Here is a 19373-nt window from a genome sequence, read left to right on the forward strand (position 1 = left end):
TGCATTTGTGTTAATTTCTGCGTGTGATTCATTGTTTGTGTGGTGCATTTTAGTAATCCGCAGCCAATGTATATATTCCCTTAATGCATTGCACACTGATTATGTTCTGGAGTTACTATCTGAAGTTGAGAAGACTGATTTCAAACCACTCCAACCATGTTTTGACGGTGCCATGAATATGTATTTGCAATTGAAGTGCTATAAAGAAGTGGAGTCATGGCTTCGACAAATTCTTCCCTCATAGCGGTCATTGGAGACGAGGACACCGTGACCGGCTTCATTCTAGCAGGAGTTGGCCACGTTGACATTAGGAGGAAGACCAACTATCTGATTGTGGATAACAAGACTACGGTGAAAACAATCGAAGACACCTTTAAGGAGTTCACAGCCAGGGAAAATATTGCAATTGTTCTCATAAATCAACATATTGCAAATATGATACGGTTCCTGGTCGACAGTTACATCAGGCCAGTGCCTGCCATTCTGGAGATACCTTCCAAAGAGCATCCATATGACCCTGCTCAGGACTCAATTTTGGCACGTGTGAAGCAAATGTTCTCTAGTGATCCAGCAGGTCCTACCAGTAGGTGGTGATCAATTATTGACTTAATCTTTTGTAGGCAAGAAGTTCTAAAGAAAAAGCTAGCCTATTCTGGGAGGGGGATATTTTTGAAAAGGCAAAAATGGCGGGCTGCGCCTGGATTGGAGAGGGAGAGAGCTGAAATCGTCAAGGGTGGAGAGAAACAAAAGAAAACAACGGCTTTTCTGGTCCGAAAGGGGGCGTGAACTGGAGACTCTTTTCTGGGAGCTGCACCTCGCTGAACGATGGCATCGACTTACGACTGAGATGTTTTGGGGGGGGGAAAAAAGATCCTGTGAGGCTCAGTCGAAGATGCAGGAAGAGTCTATGCATATCTCGAGCAAGTAATTCATTTTTGAGAAGATTTGAAGAGATATGAGATGGTAAAAGGAACGCTGCCTCAGTCTGTTTCAAAGGGAAGACTCAAAATCAGTGCAAGCTGCTACCTTGCTTCCTCTGATTGCAGTCCTTGAATTATGCATGCAGAAACTTGTTTCAATCAATCTCTGTATAGACTGGACCACAGCGTGCATGTTTTTTTTTACAGGAGTATAGGAAAGCAAAGTCTTCAGGGACATTAAGCTTGGACGAACAGGTAAGGCAGAGGAGCAATATAAACACCGTCAAAGGGACAAAGTACCAGAGATGAGTGTTGGTGTGCATCATCAGCTGCTCCACAGGTCGCCGGCGTTGACCGCACTATCTATCTCCTTCATTATCAATAACAGAAGAAGATGATCAATCTGATGATGATTGTGAAGAGTCGCCCTTATTTGATATGCCACTGAAGCCAAGCCACGATACAGACCATCAAGGGACCAACAAAGGAGAAGAAGAGTTCACGTGATCATCATAACATCATTATAACAGCATCACCATCATCGTCATCACCTGATTCTCCCTGGTTGCTCTTGGGAGGCTAAAGCATTGTTGTCCTGACTACCCCTCCCCTTTTAATTGCGTGCAGTACACAGGTCCATGCCCTTACCTCTGTCGACTTTGACTTCCCTCACCTCCCTTTTGGGCTCCTGAACAAGTCCCATTTGCAGAAGGATACTTGAATGAAGCTCAAGATTTGCTCCAGTGTATGTTTACATTCCCAGATGTTACTGGCTGGTTAGCTTTGTTGACTGGCTACAGAAAATATGGGAACTTGTCACTTGGGAAGCATTGCTATAATGAGGTCATGGAACTTGATCCAATTGATGCTTTAGGGTACATGCTAATTTCCGAGTTGTATTCTGATGTTCACTTGAGGGAGATTGTGGACAGGATATAGGAGATGAGAAATTGTAAAGATGCCTTCACTGAAACAGAAAAGATAATCTTGGAGTTTGCCAAACTTCTTCATGAAGATTATTTGACATAGAATGCCTTTACCCCTATGATAGGTTTTGCCCATTTTACAAATCTGTTAGGATGATGCGAAACATCATACATTTCAACACACTTACAAATCAGGCTGTAGAAAGAAGGAGATAAAGTTTTTGAAGAATGGATGCTGTCTGTGATAAGAGGCAGAAATGCAGAATTTATGAAAATGTTTTGTACCAATGCTGAAAATTTCTGCTGAACTAGCAACTGCCAAGTTATGAAATGAACATGCTGATGTGAAGAGTGTATCCCTTCTTACTGCAACTGTCAACATACACCTGAATGTAAACAGTTTATGAAATACTTCGGATTATCCTGAACATGAATTTCTTGTAACTCATTTGACAAGCAATATAGTGAACTTTGACATCAAAAATTTGAGTTCTTCTTGTTAGACTCTTCCATTGCTGTACCTTGAACCCCGTGTTCTGCAGCTCTTGCACGATCTCTTCGACATTTCTGGTGAACCCGACGTGAAAGTGCTGCGTCATCAACAAGATGGGAGACTCGCAAGAAGAGATGACAGATGATAATGTTATGAAGAACCTGTTTCAGTCATTTACCATGTATATGCAGCAGCAAGTTCATGCAAAACGAGACAGTGATGCTATGGATGCCTTGAAAGCTGTCCAACAGGAGATGAAGCAGTTTAATGGCCAGCAAGTGTCAACTTACCTGCATTTGTATGAAGAAAAGATGAAGTTTTTTGGGGTTTCTCAAGATGTTTGGAGCCGCTACTTCTTGTGGATCGTGGTGCGCGCTCTTGAAGGTCGAATTGCAGAAATTCAAGAGGCACATGCAGGTTGGGCTGAATTTAAAAAGGCATTAAAAGATGAATATTTCCTGGAGGATACAGGTCTTATGAATCGCAGGAATTTTTTAGCATGGGTTTCTATGCCTAATAAGGGACTTTCTGTTACCGCTCTTCTGCGAGAGTTTGAAAGCCGTTATGATCAATTGGATGGGACTGAACAGCAAGCTTTGGAGATGCAGAAAGTGGAGTTATTTTTGCAAGCTGCAGATGCTGATTTGCAGGAAAAGTTGGATGATCTTTTGGAAGATCAAGCTACTGATTCAGGTTTAAAGACTGAGTGGAGACATGTCATTGATGCTGTGAATGCTCTTGTCAAGAAGCAGCGCAGGAGAGTCAGATTGCATCGAAATACAGGATTAGTTCCTGAAAAATCTTTGGAGACTTCTTCTTCTACCCCTGCTATAACTTCTTTGCCTAAACCTACTCCTCCTGTTGTGAATCCACCAGTACCTGCTGCTCCAGTGCCCTTATCTGTAGATGATGTTATTAAAAGCTTGGCGGATTTGACGATTGAAGCAGTCAAAGCTGAAGTTGGTAAATTAAAGGAGCAACTTATGTCAGTACCTGCTGTTGCACCTGCTCCAGTGACTGCGTTTCCAGCTGGTCAAAGAAAAGGGCGACGATGTATTTGGTGTGATAGTACAAAGCACCAACACTGCAGAGATTGTGATGCTTTTCAGGAAGCACGTAAGAAGAATGTAGTGTTCTGGGGACAAGATGGGAAGATATGGCTGACAGAGACTGGCGCTCCTCTTGACACGAACTTTGGTAAGGGAGGTATGAAGAAGCTTGTTGATGATATGGCTGCGCGATCAGCTTATGTGAGTGTTAGAGGAGATGCTTCAGCTTTTGGAGTCCAGCTTGAGCAGAAATGTGATGGAGACTCTGCTTTATGGTCTTCTGCCTTGGAGATAGCGAGAAGAGGGAAAGTTCAAACTTCTACTATGACTTGTGTGGGCTCTAGCATCCGAGGAGAAACAGGATGGGATTCTCCTGTTGACAAGTATTCTATTTTTGCTTATATGGCTAAAACGCAGGGTTTAGATGCCATGGTTGAGGAAAAGAGAAGAAGAGATGAGGAGGGTCCTAGCTCCTCCAAAAAGACTAGAGGGGGTGACTTTGTTTCACCACCTGTTACAGCTCCACCTATGTCAAATTCTCCAGCTCAAACAGGTTCTGATCAACCAATGGGAGACAAGCAGAAAGAAAAGAGGCAACCAAGAAAAGAGCCAGGATTCAAGCTCTTGTCAGACCTTGATATGCAAACGGATATGAGTAAGATTTTTCATGAAAGAATTTTGAATAGTGAAGTCACTTTTACTGTTGGAGAGGCTCTTGGGATTGCTAGAAGAGAAATACAGGATCAGATGCAGGATCTTTTGCGGAGGAAACGACATGCGATGGAAGGACCTGCTTCACAGGGATTGTGGCATGGAGCTCTTGGAGAAGAGCATGATGATACAGTGATGGTTGAGAATGCTTCTGTTAATCCGCAATTGGAGAAAATAGTGCAGCCTATGCAGTATGAAGATGATGAGACCCCTATTCTCGTTCCTCGCAGTCATTTTTCACGAAGTCATTGGGCTAGAGCAACCACTGAGACAGTGGTAAGGATTGGAGTGAAACAAATTCCCTTGATTGCTTTAGTTGATCATGGTTCTGAGATTAATCTTATTGCTCGAGGTGTTTATGAGAGTGGCAAGTGGCCTATGGATGCAGAGCATGGCTGGCGCATGAGAGCCGCCAATAATACTTCTGGTGATATGTATGCTGCTTGTCCGAGTATCAGAATTTCTATTGGTAATGTTGAAGAGGATTATCATTGCTTTGTTTAGGATTCATGTTCTTATCCGATTATTCTTGGACAGCCTTTCATTACAGAAGCAAGAATGGAAACAAAAGTGATGTATGACGGATCAGCTTATGCGCGGATACGCAGTAAAGATGGTATGCGAGCTGTTCAGTTTATGACTGTTGGGGTAAATCATCCGAGAAACAGGGACTCCTTGCGTGAGGCACCACTACCTGCGAAGGAGTTGGATTTTCATTAGGTACCGCTATCTTGCGAGACGCCAGTGGTACGGAGCGGAGAAAAGAGGAGATCTCGCCTCCTGGCAGCCAGTCTTTCTCCAATAACTTTGTTGGATTTACTTCAGATAGTTCAGTGAGTTATCAGAAAATTTCAGATTTGCCTAGAGCTGCCAGGCAGTACATTGGTCGTAAGGAGAAAGAGTTGAAGAATGCAGGTATTTTGCAAGCAGAAGAGCATGTGGATGGATTGTATGAAGGGATGTCTTATGCAGATACATTGTTTGAGATGAGAGCAATGCTGAAAACGGATGTATGCAAGGGTTCAAAGATCATACCTGTGCAAACCTTGGATATGTTTCAGGAAATTTTTGGTTTTATGCTGCAAACAGAGTTAGAGGCTGAGAAAACTCAGCAAACTGAATTTATGGCTGATCTTGATCAGCTAATAGAATTGTAGAGGGCTGAATCCATTCAGCCAACAGAGTTGAATGCAGAAAAATTTCTGCATACAAAGTTTCAGGATGCGTCTATGCAGTCCATTGAGCCGAGGGCTGAATTCATTCAGCCAACAGAGTTGAATGCAGAAAAATTTCTGCATACAGAGTTTCAGACTGCACCCATGCAGTCCATAGAGCTAAAGGCTGAAATTTTTCAGCCAACAGAGTTGAAAGATGCTGAAAATTTGCAGAAATTGCAGCAAAGGAAAGAGTGCTTGAATGATGCCAAGGTTGACACAAAATATAAAACAGTTGATAAGAAGGTTAAGCCAGTTGCAGGGCCGCTTCCTTCTGATAGTGATGAACAGATTGAAAAAGCTATGAAGCAGCCTATGTTGAGGGATCCTGCAAATATTGGTCATAAGTTTACAGCTGAAACTCTTGCAGAATTGAAGATTGGAAATGATGATTTTTTGCTTCCAGTGGAAAAAGAATGTTTTAGAGAGATGCTTGGACGTCATGGTAAGGCATTTGCTTTCTTTCCACATGAAATTGGCTGCATTAGTCCCGAATTGGTTGCACCTATGGTCATCTTCACTGTTCCTCATGTACCATGGAATATACGCCCTATACCTGTGCCTAAAGCACACTTGCCAAAGCTGATAGAGTTGCTGAATGAGAAGATTAAAATGGGGATTTTGGAGCCCTCTTCTGCACCTTATTCTAACAGGTGGTTTACTGTACCAAAGAAGAATGGTACTTTGAGATTTATTCAGGATATGCAGCCCGTGAACAAGGTGACAATCAGGAATGTGGGAACAGGTCCAGTTGTGGATGAATTTGCTGAGGCTTTTGCAGGACGAGCTATCTATTCACTAGGTGACTTGTATTCAGGTTACGATCAGTTTCAGCTTGCCTTGGAAAGCAGGGATATTACTACTATGCGGACACCTATTGGTCTTGTGAGGATGTGTACCTTGCCTCAGGGTGCTACAAACTCAGTTGCTCATATGATGAATGCTATGCATAGAGTTCTTCGAGACTATATTCCGCAGTATACCATGCCATTTCTAGATGATGTGCCTATTAAGGGTTGTGCAGAAGAAGAAAAGAATGAAAGTCTTGATTTGCGTGGATGTAGACAGTTTGTGGCTGATCACTTGAATGCTTGTGAGCAAATTTTGACACGATTAGAGGAGGTAAATTTGACACTTTCAGGGCTGAAATCTGTCTTTGCTGTTAATGAAGTCATCATAGTTGGGCATATGGTTGGATATTATGGCAGAAAGCCTTCTCCTGCAAAGGTGGATGCCATAAACAGGATTGCAGAGTATTGCTCGACTACTTCAGAGGTGCGGAGATTTGTGGGAGCTTGTGTATTTTACATGATTTGGATTCCTCATTTTGCTCATATTGCAGATGTTCTCTATCAGCTGCTTCGAAAGGGGCAGAAATTTCATTGGGATGAGAAGCATTCAAAAGCCATGCGTAAGCTCAAGAAGCTGTTGCAATCAGCTCCTACTCTACGCAAGGCGGATTATCAGTGTGGACGGCCGATCATGTTGACAGTTGATACTAGCCCTATTGGCATAGGTTGGGCTGTGGGACAGGATGATGTTGATGGAAATAGGTATGCAATCCGCTTTGGAGCTAAAGTTCTTAATGAGCGACAAAGGAGATACTCGCAGATCAAAAGAGAGTTGTGGGGAGTAGTCATTGCACTGAAGTGTGACAAAGGGTATTTCATTGGAGCTTCAGTTATTGTGGAAACAGATTGTTTGCCTTTGCTTGGCATGATTACTAGTTGCTCGACTCCAGATATAGCGATGCTTCGATGGATTGCCTATATTAAATCATTGAATCCAGAATTTCGACACATAGCAGGGAAAGATAACCTAGTTGCTGACATGCTTTCTAGAGCGAGATATGAGGATGAGGAGTCAATGCTTGCAGAAGATGATGAGACAGAGTTTGTTGCTTCTGTCCTTACTCATGATTGTCATGTATCTACTGTTGAAGCTTTTATTGAAGAACTTTATGTTGATGAGTGGCTGCAAATTGGACAGTATCTAAGTTCATTGACTCGAAGAGCTGATTGGACAGATGATGAATTCAAGAAAATCAGAAGGAAGGCTTATGGGTATTTCTTGAAAGATGGTTTTCTTTGGAAGCATCCAAAGAAGAGAGGAGGCTTGCCCTTGAGAGTAGTTTGTGATGTAGCGATGCAGATACAGATTATGCGAGAGTTTCATGAGAGCTCATGGGCTGGACATAGAGGTGTGTGGGCTACCTATGAGAAAATCAAAGAAAGATACTGGTGGAAAGGAATGTATAAAGATGTTTCTCACTTTGTGGAGACTTGCAGGGACTGCCAGCTTTACTCTTTAGTGCGACATCGTGATGAGCTGCATCCGACTTATCCACTATGTATGCATTACAAGTGGGTGGTAGACTTGGTTACTTTGCCAGTGGGACTTTGGCAGATGAGATATCTTGTCTTGGCTAGGGAGGATCTTACAAACTATGTTGAAGGTAGACCGTTGCAGACAAAGACCACCACTACAGTATGTAAATTCTTGTTGGAAGAAATATTTTGCAGGTATGGATGTATAGGCAAGATTACAGTTGATCGTGGAGAGCTAGATGCTGATGAAGCTAGAGAATTCTTCTCACGGCTTGGGATTAAATTGGCTCTTACTACTGCCTATAATCCAGAGGGAAATGGCAAAAGTGAAAGAGGACATCCGCCAATAGTTAAAGCATTGGCAAAAGCTTGTAGAGGACGGATTGGAGATTGGCCGAGATTACTACCTTTTGCATTGTGGGCTAATCGCTCTACACATAGTGTGACTACTGGATACATGCCAGCGGAGTTGATGTATGGGCAAAAACCTGTCATGCCTACTGAAATTTGTGCTCTCACTTGGAGTGTTCTTCCGTGGCATGAGAATTTATCAAGGGAAGAGCTGTTAGCCCTTCGGATTCGTCAACTAGAGAGAAGGACAGAAGATGTGCAGCTAGCCGTTGACCGTTTGAAGGCAGCCCGTCTCAGAAATAAGGACAGGTTTGATTTAAGGCATCGCTTGAGGCCTAGAGCCATAAAAAAAGGGGATTGGGTTCTAGTCTACGACAGTAGTCTAGAAAATCAGCATAGTAGCATGAGAAAAATGGTTCAAAGATGGTTTGGACCGTATGAAGTGAAAAAGGTTTTTGACAATGGTACTTATGAGCTGGCTGAATTAGATGGAACATTATTGAGGGTGCCTATTGCTGGAAAACGAGTCAAGATTTTCAAGAGAAGAGAGGATGAAGAATATGCACTTGAAGCATTGACAGAAGAAGAGCAGATAGGAGAAAGACAAGCAGAAGAGACAGAAGACATAGATGATGAAGCCGATGGAGAAGCAGGTCTACTAGAATCAGAAGATGGACTTGACCTGTTTGTGGACTTGAATGATCCTGGATAGTTGGCACATCCGGAGGATGCGCAGGTTTTGAGGGGGTGGATGTCGTGTTGCTGCGCATCCGAGTCATATACACCTCCATTTCTTTTGTTGTGCATTTGTGTTAATTTCTGCATGTGATTCATTGTTTGTGTGGTGCATTTTAGTAATCCGCAGCCAATGTATATATTCCCTTAATGCATTGCACACTGATTATGTTCTGGAGTTATTATCTGAAGTTGAGAAGACTGATTTCAAACCACTCCAACCATGTTTTGACGGTGCCATGAATATGTATTTGCAATTGAAGTGCTATAAAGAAGTGGAGTCATGGCTTCGACAAATTCTTCCCTCATAGCGGTCATTGGAGACGAGGACACCGTGACCGGCTTCATTCTAGCAGGAGTTGGCCACGTTGACATTAGGAGGAAGACCAACTATCTGATTGTGGATAACAAGACTACGGTGAAAACAATCGAAGACACCTTTAAGGAGTTCACAGCCAGGGAAAATATTGCAATTGTTCTCATAAATCAACATATTGCAAATATGATACGGTTCCTGGTCGACAGTTACATCAGGCCAGTGCCTGCCATTCTGGAGATACCTTCCAAAGAGCATCCATATGACCCTGCTCAGGACTCAATTTTGGCACGTGTGAAGCACATGTTCTCTAGTGATCCAGCAGGTCCTACCAGTAGGTGGTGATCAATTATTGACTTAATCTTTTGTAGGCAAGAAGTTCTAAAGAAAAAGCTAGCCTATTCTGGGAGGGGGATATTTTTGAAAAGGCAAAAATGGCGGGCTGCGCCTGGATTGGAGAGGGAGAGAGCTGAAATCGTCAAGGGTGGAGAGAAACAAAAGAAAACAACGGCTTTTCTGGTCCGAAAGGGGGCGTGAACTGGAGACTCTTTTCTGGGAGCTGCACCTCGCTGAACGATGGCATCGACTTACGACTGAGATGTTTTGGGGGGGGGGGAAAAAAGATCCTGTGAGGCTCAGTCGAAGATGCAGGAAGAGTCTATGCATATCTCGAGCAAGTAATTCATTTTTGAGAAGATTTGAAGAGATATGAGATGGTAAAAGGAACGCTGCCTCAGTCTGTTTCAAAGGGAAGACTCAAAATCAGTGCAAGCTGCTACCTTGCTTCCTCTGATTGCAGTCCTTGAATTATGCATGCAGAAACTTGTTTCAATCAATCTCTGTATAGACTGGACCACAGCGTGCATGTTTTTTTTTACAGGAGTATAGGAAAGCAAAGTCTTCAGGGACATTAAGCTTGGACGAACAGGTAAGGCAGAGGAGCAATATAAACACCGTCAAAGGGACAAAGTACCAGAGATGAGTGTTGGTGTGCATCATCAGCTGCTCCACAGGTCGCCGGCGTTGACCGCACTATCTATCTCCTTCATTATCAATAACAGAAGAAGATGATCAATCTGATGATGATTGTGAAGAGTCGCCCTTATTTGATATGCCACTGAAGCCAAGCCACGATACAGACCATCAAGGGACCAACAAAGGAGAAGAAGAGTTCACGTGATCATCATAACATCATTATAACAGCATCACCATCATCGTCATCACCTGATTCTCCCTGGTTGCTCTTGGGAGGCTAAAGCATTGTTGTCCTGACTACCCCTCCCCTTTTAATTGCGTGCAGTACACAGGTCCATGCCCTTACCTCTGTCGACTTTGACTTCCCTCACCTCCCTTTTGGGCTCCTGAACAAGTCCCATTTGCAGAAGGATACTTGAATGAAGCTCAAGATTTGCTCCAGTGTATGTTTACATTCCCAGATGTTACTGGCTGGTTAGCTTTGTTGACTGGCTACAGAAAATATGGGAACTTGTCACTTGGGAAGCATTGCTATAATGAGGTCATGGAACTTGATCCAATTGATGCTTTAGGGTACATGCTAATTTCCGAGTTGTATTCTGATGTTCACTTGAGGGAGATTGTGGACAGGATATAGGAGATGAGAAATTGTAAAGATGCCTTCACTGAAACAGAAAAGATAATCTTGGAGTTTGCCAAACTTCTTCATGAAGATTATTTGACATAGAATGCCTTTACCCCTATGATAGGTTTTGCCCATTTTACAAATCTGTTAGGATGATGCGAAACATCATACATTTCAACACACTTACAAATCAGGTTGTAGAAAGAAGGAGATAAAGTTTTTGAAGAATGGATGCTGTCTGTGATAAGAGGCAGAAATGCAGAATTTATGAAAATGTTTTGTACCAATGCTGAAAATTTCTGCTGAACTAGCAACTGCCAAGTTATGAAATGAACATGCTGATGTGAAGAGTGTATCCCTTCTTACTGCAACTGTCAACATACACCTGAATGTAAACAGTTTATGAAATACTTCGGATTATCCTGAACATGAATTTCTTGTAACTCATTTGACAAGCAATATAGTGAACTTTGACATCAAAAATTTGAGTTCTTCTTGTTATACTCTTCCATTGCTGTACCTTGAACCCCGTGTTCTGCAGCTCTTGCACGATCTCTTCAACACCGCGCACTCGGTAGCTCCACGATCCAAGTGCAAGCTTCAAGCAAGCTCCATCCTCAAGCTCCACGCTCCAAGCTCCATTGCCGCGAGCAAGAGAAGAGAAGAGAAGAGAAGAGAAGAAGAGAGGAGAAGATGGAGAGCTTCTCCTCCTCGGTCCCTCACCCTCACACACTCACTCCCTCACACTCTCACACTCCCTCTCTCAAGCACAAGCTCAAGCAAGCAAGGACAAGAAGAAGAAGAAGAAGAGGAGAGCTACTTTTGGCCACACACAAGAATGAGCTTCTCATTCACTTTTCAACTTTATATACAAAACCCTAAATCCCTTTTGGGCGGTCATCCCCTTTTTCCCCTTTTTACATGGCCGGCCATAGCCTAGGCCCTTTTTCCCATTGTCCTTCTATCTTCTTAGCTTCCTTTCCACCGCCCGTCTACATTTACAAATTGCACACGTGAGAGCCCGGCGCTCTTTTACAAGATTTCAGGGTGTGCCTTTTTATTTTAGAACGCGCCTTTCCCCTTTTGCCTTTGCCTTGGACTTTTAAGGTTGCCTTTGCGCTTTTGGCCTTTTCTTCTTTTCTTTCTTCAGTCAGGCTACCTTTTTCCACCTTTGCCCTGCGTCTTTTCCACTTCTTTTTTCTTTCTTCGTGTTGGGGTTAACATTACCCCCTCCTAGACGAGTGCCAGTCCCATGGCACTCACCGTCGTAGGTAGCAGGCTGTAGCATGCACCGAAGACGTGGGTGACAAGGACGCCTGTGGTTTCCATGGAGGAGTGTTGGTGGTGGTGTGGCAGAAGGTCCTGGGGGCCTGTTGGTTGCCAAGGTGGCTGGTGGAACGTTGTTGGAGTTGGTGGTAGGGCGATGCTGTGTTGGGGATTGCATTGATGGCCAGCACAAGTATTGGTTTGTTGGGGATTCTGCGCATGACGATTCCTTGCGGGCTTGTCGGATGGTAAGGGACAAGCATTCAAAGTTGAGTGTTGATAAGGAGCGATTAGAATTTCGTTGGAGGCTTCAATACCTGCAATTTGAAAACCTCTCGTGTGATCTCTCCCTAAGGGGTAGTGCTAGTCTTCTTATCGTGCACAAGACATATTTGATTAGTTTGGGAGACAGGTCGAGAACTCTAAGCAAGCTGAGAGTATTGTCCTGCACTTGAGGACCCAAACTGTGCATATACTTTGGTGCAGATATTATGTAAGTGCTTGTGAATACTTAGATATTACATAGTTAGAAGACCGTGGGCTAGTTTCTCATAACAATGTGTGGATGAAGCAAAGTTGTCTATGTTGAGAAGATACACGTGAAGGTATATGAGACATCCTTTGCATTGTGACTGCACGACGAAGCATAATTGAATACAGGGACACTGCACTTTCAGTAGCTGGAAACTATTGGACTTGCTTGATGAGTACGGTGTACTTTTCACGCCAATCGTGCGGTGCTTATCACCACTGATTGCAATGGTACTAAGGCAGAGTGCAAAAGAAAATTGTGCAAGTGGGTCAGGGTGACAGGTCTAACCCTAGGCGAGACAAGCTCCCCAGGTATGTCCTGCCCTTGATGTGCCCTGAACAATTGTGGGTGATTGTAGGGGGCTAGGGGACTAGGGACGAAGCCGGTCGACCAAGGTCACCAGACGTACCTAATTTGAGGATCCCTAGGTGCTGTGCTGTGATCATGGGTGCTTCTTATTTTTCCAGTCATTTCTTTTTCTTTTCTTTTCTTTTTCTTTTCTTTTCTTTTCTTTTCTTTTCTTCTTCTTCTTTTTTTTTTTTTGCCTGATTACAACCATTACAATATGTTGAGGCTATCAGCCTTTCAATGGGTTGGAAGATGTCAAGCTTCAAAGGCTCAGAAAATGAATAATACAATGAGGATGGTGCCCTAGCCTCGCTGTTAGAGAAGCAGTTGGCGAAAGGGGGAGATACACTTGAGATATTGCAGCCCTCCTTGCGGCACATGCGATGTGGGTACAATTGAGGTAACGACTGCCATGAGCCATCTATAGAGCTTGACCCAGAAAGGGGCGTGGCCCAGGAATGTTTTATGGGCCATGCAATGTGGGCGGTTGGCAAGGGTGCTTTCGGCAGCGTGGCTTTGCCGCGGCTCGTTGTGGGGTTGTAAGTGTTGCGGTGATTGGGCATTGAACATTTTCGCACAAGGACCTGTATTATCCTGCATCCACTTGTCACTTCATGAGAGCATATGCATTGTGTATGCCGCAACTATAATAAACCAGTGCAATGCAAGGAGACATCACTTATTTGAATTCTATGGTGTTGACTGGACATTTATCACCTGCGCTTGATTAGCTTTTTCTTTTGCTCAAGGCGTAGCATATATTAAACGCAGATATGATAAGTTTATACAAGTCAAGAACATGTCAACACTTAACAAGTCGAGAACACTTAACCATTTAAAAACAAAAAAGTCCTGGCTAGTTATCATTGATAAGCCCTTTGTGCATTATGGGCTACTCGATTTGTACGAGGCGGGGCGAGTCTGGATGGTCGAGTGATTGGGGCTCTGCTGGTGTGGAGCTCCCATGGGGGTGAGCAGGGAACATGTCGGACAGGACATGAATGGTGTAATCCTGGCCCGCTACCGTCTCCAGAATATCTTTAAATAACTCATTAAATTATTATCTTTCCCGAGCTGCCCTTTCTGCCTTTGCGCATCTGGGGCCCGAGCGGGAGCTGGGAGTGCGCACCACTAGTGCTGCCACCTGTTGTGCGTTTCGAGTCTCGACTTTCTTGACTCGAGGATTCTTCGGCCTTCGCCCTGGGCAATGTCACTTAGGGCCTCGCTTCTTGGCATACCTCTTGATGGTGGGCACATAGCGCTCCGGCGGAGGGGCACGTGCCACATGCTCCCGCCTTGTGCGCAGAGTGTCTTTGCATGCTAGATCTCCATGATCCTCCATGCGTTCCGCCGCAAAAGGAAACCTGCAAGACGCACTTTAAGGGTTAAACCTTGATACCGGGTACAACTTGTTTGCATGGAAGGGATTTTAGTGTGGTTTATGAAGCGCATATGACAAGAAGGGGAGGGGTGAGGCATGTGGTGTTTGTTGTAGGGGAACGGTCCCCATGCTGATGTTCGCGTTGCCTCCAGTCATTAGCGGATATTAGTTTATGCTAAGTCGCGTGGACTGGTTGTTGTGGAGTGGGACAGGGTACATCCTCGGGAGGATAGACCAAAAAGGGAAGACGGTGTATAGTAAGGGACTATACACCCTGTCCTCACCATCAGAATTGTTGGTCAAGGTCTCCTATGGTGGCAATATGGGTTGCATGCCCTTCACTTAGAGGTGGGGCTGGTCACACGACTTTCAACAATGTGATGAGAGGAGGACCTGAGGAGCTTAGTCTGTCCAACCCGACTCTTCTCCCTGCGCTTGACTATCATTGCTTATGTATGTTGATATTGTTTATACATGGTGACACAAAAATCAGTGTTTATTTATATACATATCTATGAATCCATGTCACTTCACGAGGATAAGAACCAAGTGTAGAACTCGGGGTTGTACCCGAGCGTGGCACACGCATCTAGTATTCGTGGCAGCTGACTTAATACTGATAGATACTTTGCCACATCGAGTAGCATGGAACCTTGACCGAGTCTACTGGCAATATGTAACTCCTCCTCAGTGAGGACCTTATCAATCAAAGGGCCCTGTAGCCTAGTCCCAGCTAAGTCCGTACCCCGAATGTCAGTGAGCACTCGAAGGGAAGTTGGTGCCACATAGGTTGGGTCTCTTTGAGACCACCATTTGGCCAATCACTCTTCTGAGACCGTCATGATCTGAGCCCCTAGTTTGGCCATTACAACGCGGCTTTCGCACCAACGCTACTCAAATTGACTCTGGCCTACTGACAGTCGCTTTAGTAGCTCTATGTCTACGAGATTCGGTCGGCAGAGCACTTCATTGAACGTGACGGTTAAGCGCAGTTCGTCAGCCTCCTCGTCAGGGATGAGTCGCACATGTTCATGCAAGAGCCTGTCGTAGTGCCCGTTAAGATGTTCTTGTTCTTCCCATGATAGAGGAAAGGTCAAGTAGTCTCCAAGCTACTCCTTGGGGATCGTGCCCATGTCCGCAAGGACGTAGACACGCGCGACCACTTTGAGCTTAGCCTCCAACTCAGTTAAGCATTCTGCGACACTTCTATGTTCAACGAGGGCTTGCCCGGTTGCTATCTCATGCAAAGTTCTAAGAGTTTCCTTAGGCTTTAGCATGGCTGGGGGCTCAAGCCTAGATGAGCAAGATTGGTCTATGCTAGGTTTTCTTATGCTCTTAGGGCCCTCACGTTTCTCCTGAGGTTTTGTTGTTATTTCGTCATGGTTCTTCTCGGATGTGACTGGTATAGATTTGTCACCCTGTTGTGACAGCGTTGTATCCACTCTTGATTGATCAATGTGAGTTTTATTGTCAGCGGATAGAGTGTTGTAAGCAACTGTTGATGGCAACGATTGCTTTGGTTTCTCAGAACACACGGATGTGTCTGGGGTTTCACCGCTATTAGGAGAGGCATCAGTGGGTTCATTGGTGAATGGGCTCGATGCTTTATTCATCAGCTCTCCAGCGCCCTTCGTCACAATGTTCTTGGGGTCCACAACCACCTGCAACTGTTGTTGTTTTCTCTGCTTTCTCCTCTTTTTCTTGGTCAATGAAGGTGCCTCTCTCAACGACTCAGGATCCTGGGCTATATCGACCGTTGATGTACTTGGTCGGGCCTTAGCATTTCCCTTCTCTAGTGTGTCCTTATGGGACATAGCCGTGGTTTGCTGAATAGCCTTGCCCGGTAGTGAGGGCACAACTGTCGCTCTTTTCGAAGAGTCTAGCTTTTCAACCAACTCCCTTGCATTCGACTTCTCCGTCCTAGGCTTTAGGCACTTTGAAAGTGCTGGAGTTATCGAGGGATTTGGTTGCGACACCTCCTCCTCAGGTAAACCATTAAGGACACATTCCACAAGGGGCATTGTCACAGCCAAGGGTTGTGACTGCTGTGGTCCCTGATTGGAAGTAGTAGCAGCTAGTTTAGTGGGCCGGCTACCCTTGGTGGATTGCCGTGTCAAGTCCCTAGGGCGATCAGAAGTGGCTGCGTCTTTTGTTGGCCTTTGAGCACTCATTTGTGTAGATCTAGTCGCATTAGGTGGCTCAGGCATATCCTTGGGTCGAGAGGTACAGATGGCATCATGTCCCACCTCTTTGACGGTTGGAAGCTTAGATGGAGGTAGAGATTGGAATTGAGCAGTCGCCCTTGATAACTGCTGTGGTGCTTCTTGTGTCTGGTTGGGAGAGGAGGGCGTAGGAGATCTAGGACTCTTAGGTGGACTTGGCACTCCTGCTGAATGATCTGCTCGAGGTTACTAGACGATTGTGCCATTTGCTTTGTTGAGCGATCAGCCTTGCCTTGAGCAATGTTGTGCCTATGATGCTTGCTCTCCCCTTGGGAAAGCAAAGGCTCCTTGGGCACTAATGATTTTTGTGCCTGCTCAATGGCTACGTATGACATCTGTCTATTTAGCATGCTAGGCTGGGGCTCTTTCCTTCGAACAATCATGTCTGGTTTCTTGCCTTGAGACCTAGAGTTTCTCTTAGATTTCCTCATGTGCCATGCTTTTGATGCATTTTGGCCTTCAACTGATAGAGGCGGTTTAGCAGGGGGTTTTGGTACCCAAATCCATTGGTTGCCTGCATAATACCCTTGAGCATGAAGCAGCGCTTTGGATATCCACCGCGGCGTTGTGCTAGCTCTCCATCGATGCCTTCGCCTGTAAGGCTTGGGCTTTTTTCGTGGTCTTCTACGATATTTGTGAGTCCAAACCCTGTCCTTGGCCTTGTCTCTTGACCTTCTTGTTTCCGGCATGGCCTCACTCACTGGTTCTCATTGTTCGACCTATGCTTGTATCAACTCTCCCAACAAGTCCTTGCCCTCGTTTGTAGGCTTGACTGTTATGTCATCACCTTCCTTGCCTTTCCCTTGAGGTTCGATGAGGTTACCTTTGCTAAAGGTTGTGACTATCCTCACACCCGGTAGTGTCAGGTGTATCCTCTGTGCTACATAGTCAGCCTCACATTTGGTCGCCTTTTTGAAGGGTCTTCCCAGGAGGGTTTCTTTCCTGCAGCTAGCACTTTTTGGAGGAACATGAAATAGGATAGGCAAGCTTTCCGTTTCAATCGTCGCAAGGATTTTGCACTTCCCTATGAGTGCTTGTGGGTGTCCCCCATAAGGGCTAAGAGTTGCACTAGTCGGTGTGAGCTCTGGTTGGCCTAGTAGGGTCCATGATTCATAGGTCAAGATGTTAAAATCTGCTCCTTCATCAATCAGAGCATCGATAGTATGCTCTCTTTTCGCGATGAGTTTGACCTTAAGATAAGCAGGTGGTACTGTGTCTTCATCTTCCGGGTCTTGGCTTGTAAATTTAAGCCTTCTAACAGATGCCCTTGATTTCTCAACTGCACGACCAGATGTGGATTCTCCATTGCTATCTCGGATCGTCAGTGCAGTGCTATTCAAGGTACATCTCTCGTCAAGAGTGTCATGTCTAGTCATCTGCGCATTTCTAGCTTGCTGAAGTTGCATTTTGCTCTGACTAGACACGGTTTGAACACAATGTCTTTGTGTTCTCGTGGTGTGGCCTTTTTGCCCTTGATGGCTAGATTGGCCCCTTGATGTTCTAGGGTCTCTGTTTCTCTCTGTTTGGGTATGGGCTTTCGGCTGCTCTTTTGCAAGTGAGAATGCATGCTCGTGTAGAGCCATTGCTACACTAGGGTTCAATTTGGAGGTCCTGTCACAGCGTGCGTTTTCTCTCCAACCTACTCGGGGGAGGTGCGGAGGGGGCAGCCCCCTCTGCGGGGGTCCAGGGGGGGCAGTCCCCCCCGGCCCGTAGGGCCGTTACGGTGTCGTATTGCTGCGCATTCGAAGTGTGTAAACCACCCAAAAGTTGTGCATGGGATTTGGTACTTTGTACATACTTAGTTGTTGTGATTACATTTATTTTATGCGTATGAGTATAGTGGGGAGGAGTTGGAGACAAAAGTGGCAAATATGATGAGATGCTTTCAGCCTATGTTGAGCAAGGTTGAGTGGAAAGCACAACTGATGCTGGTGAACATGTTAGGACTTTGTCTTCTCCTTCTCCAGCTACATCAAAAATACCTAATGATAACAACCCTCCACATCCAGGAGTTAGAAAGAAGGAGGCTAAGCATTGAAATGTGCTATGAGAAGCATGGAGTTATCACTGTTACAGTGTGTGCTTGTTTTGGGTTACAATGTGTTGTTTACATGGGCGCCAAAGATATGGAACGACAGGCTCTTAAAGTATTCAAAATGAGACTTTTTGGAGTTGAGGTACGTGCTGTCCAGTTTGGTACAGGTACGTTGAAAGATGTGGCATCAGAAGCAATAAGATACTTGGTTACAAATGAAGAGACTACACACTATATTTTAAGGTCCGTAACTGGATCTCACCCTTATCCAATGCTGGTGAGAGATTTTCATGCCATTATTGGCAATGAGACTTGATGACAGTGTCGCTAATGAGGGGATTCAAAAGCTAAGAAGGGAGGGAAAAGAGGGGTGTGTGACGAAAAGGAAGGGGGGGGCAATGCTAATTGGGGGAGAAAGGAGAGAAAAAGCGGAGGAAGTCACGAACAGGGAGAAAAAAAAAGAGGAAGTCACAAACGGAAGGATAGGAATCTAAAGATGGAGGGAAGACGACACCGCAGGGAGGCATATCCTGGCAAACAGCTACCTAAATCGGCAGTTTTTGGAAGCATTGGAAAAAGGCTGTTGAGAGGGCCTCCTTGACATTGGAATTTTATGCCTGAATCGAGGTTTTTTGAGGAGGTCTCTGGCTGAAGAGGTGGATGCATCGTTCTCTGGAAGTTTCCGTCTGTAGGTGTTGCCCTTCCTCAACGATGCAGTCATTGAAGGAATTCTGATACAACCTTCTCTGGAAACATTCAACTATGTGCTTTTTCCCGACAATGCAGCAGTATCGATCAGGAACAGATTTCGAGTTTTATTAAATGATCAGTCTGCTGTTGAGCACCTACACTCAGCATTCCAGACCAATCGGAAGCTGCGGATTGGAGTTCCTTGCTGTCTATGAGTGCATCGAGTGAAGCAACAGGGTAACCAGCATCATAGCCAG

At 44.9% G+C, this 19373-nt stretch overlaps 2 pseudogenes; both read left to right on the forward strand.

The window, feature by feature from the left end:
* The first annotated feature begins 201 nt into the window (after window positions 1-201).
* LOC148037305 (V-type proton ATPase subunit F pseudogene) lies at window positions 202-594 on the forward strand (annotated as a pseudogene).
* An 8400-nt stretch (window positions 595-8994) lies between these two features.
* LOC148037306 (V-type proton ATPase subunit F pseudogene) lies at window positions 8995-9387 on the forward strand (annotated as a pseudogene).
* The last annotated feature ends 9986 nt before the right edge of the window (window positions 9388-19373 follow it).

This window comes from Lygodium microphyllum, chromosome 4 (assembly GCF_053477565.2).
Source record: "Lygodium microphyllum isolate KBCC chromosome 4, Lygodium_microphyllum_v1.1.10, whole genome shotgun sequence".
NCBI classification, from domain to species: Eukaryota; Viridiplantae; Streptophyta; class Polypodiopsida; order Schizaeales; family Lygodiaceae; genus Lygodium; species Lygodium microphyllum.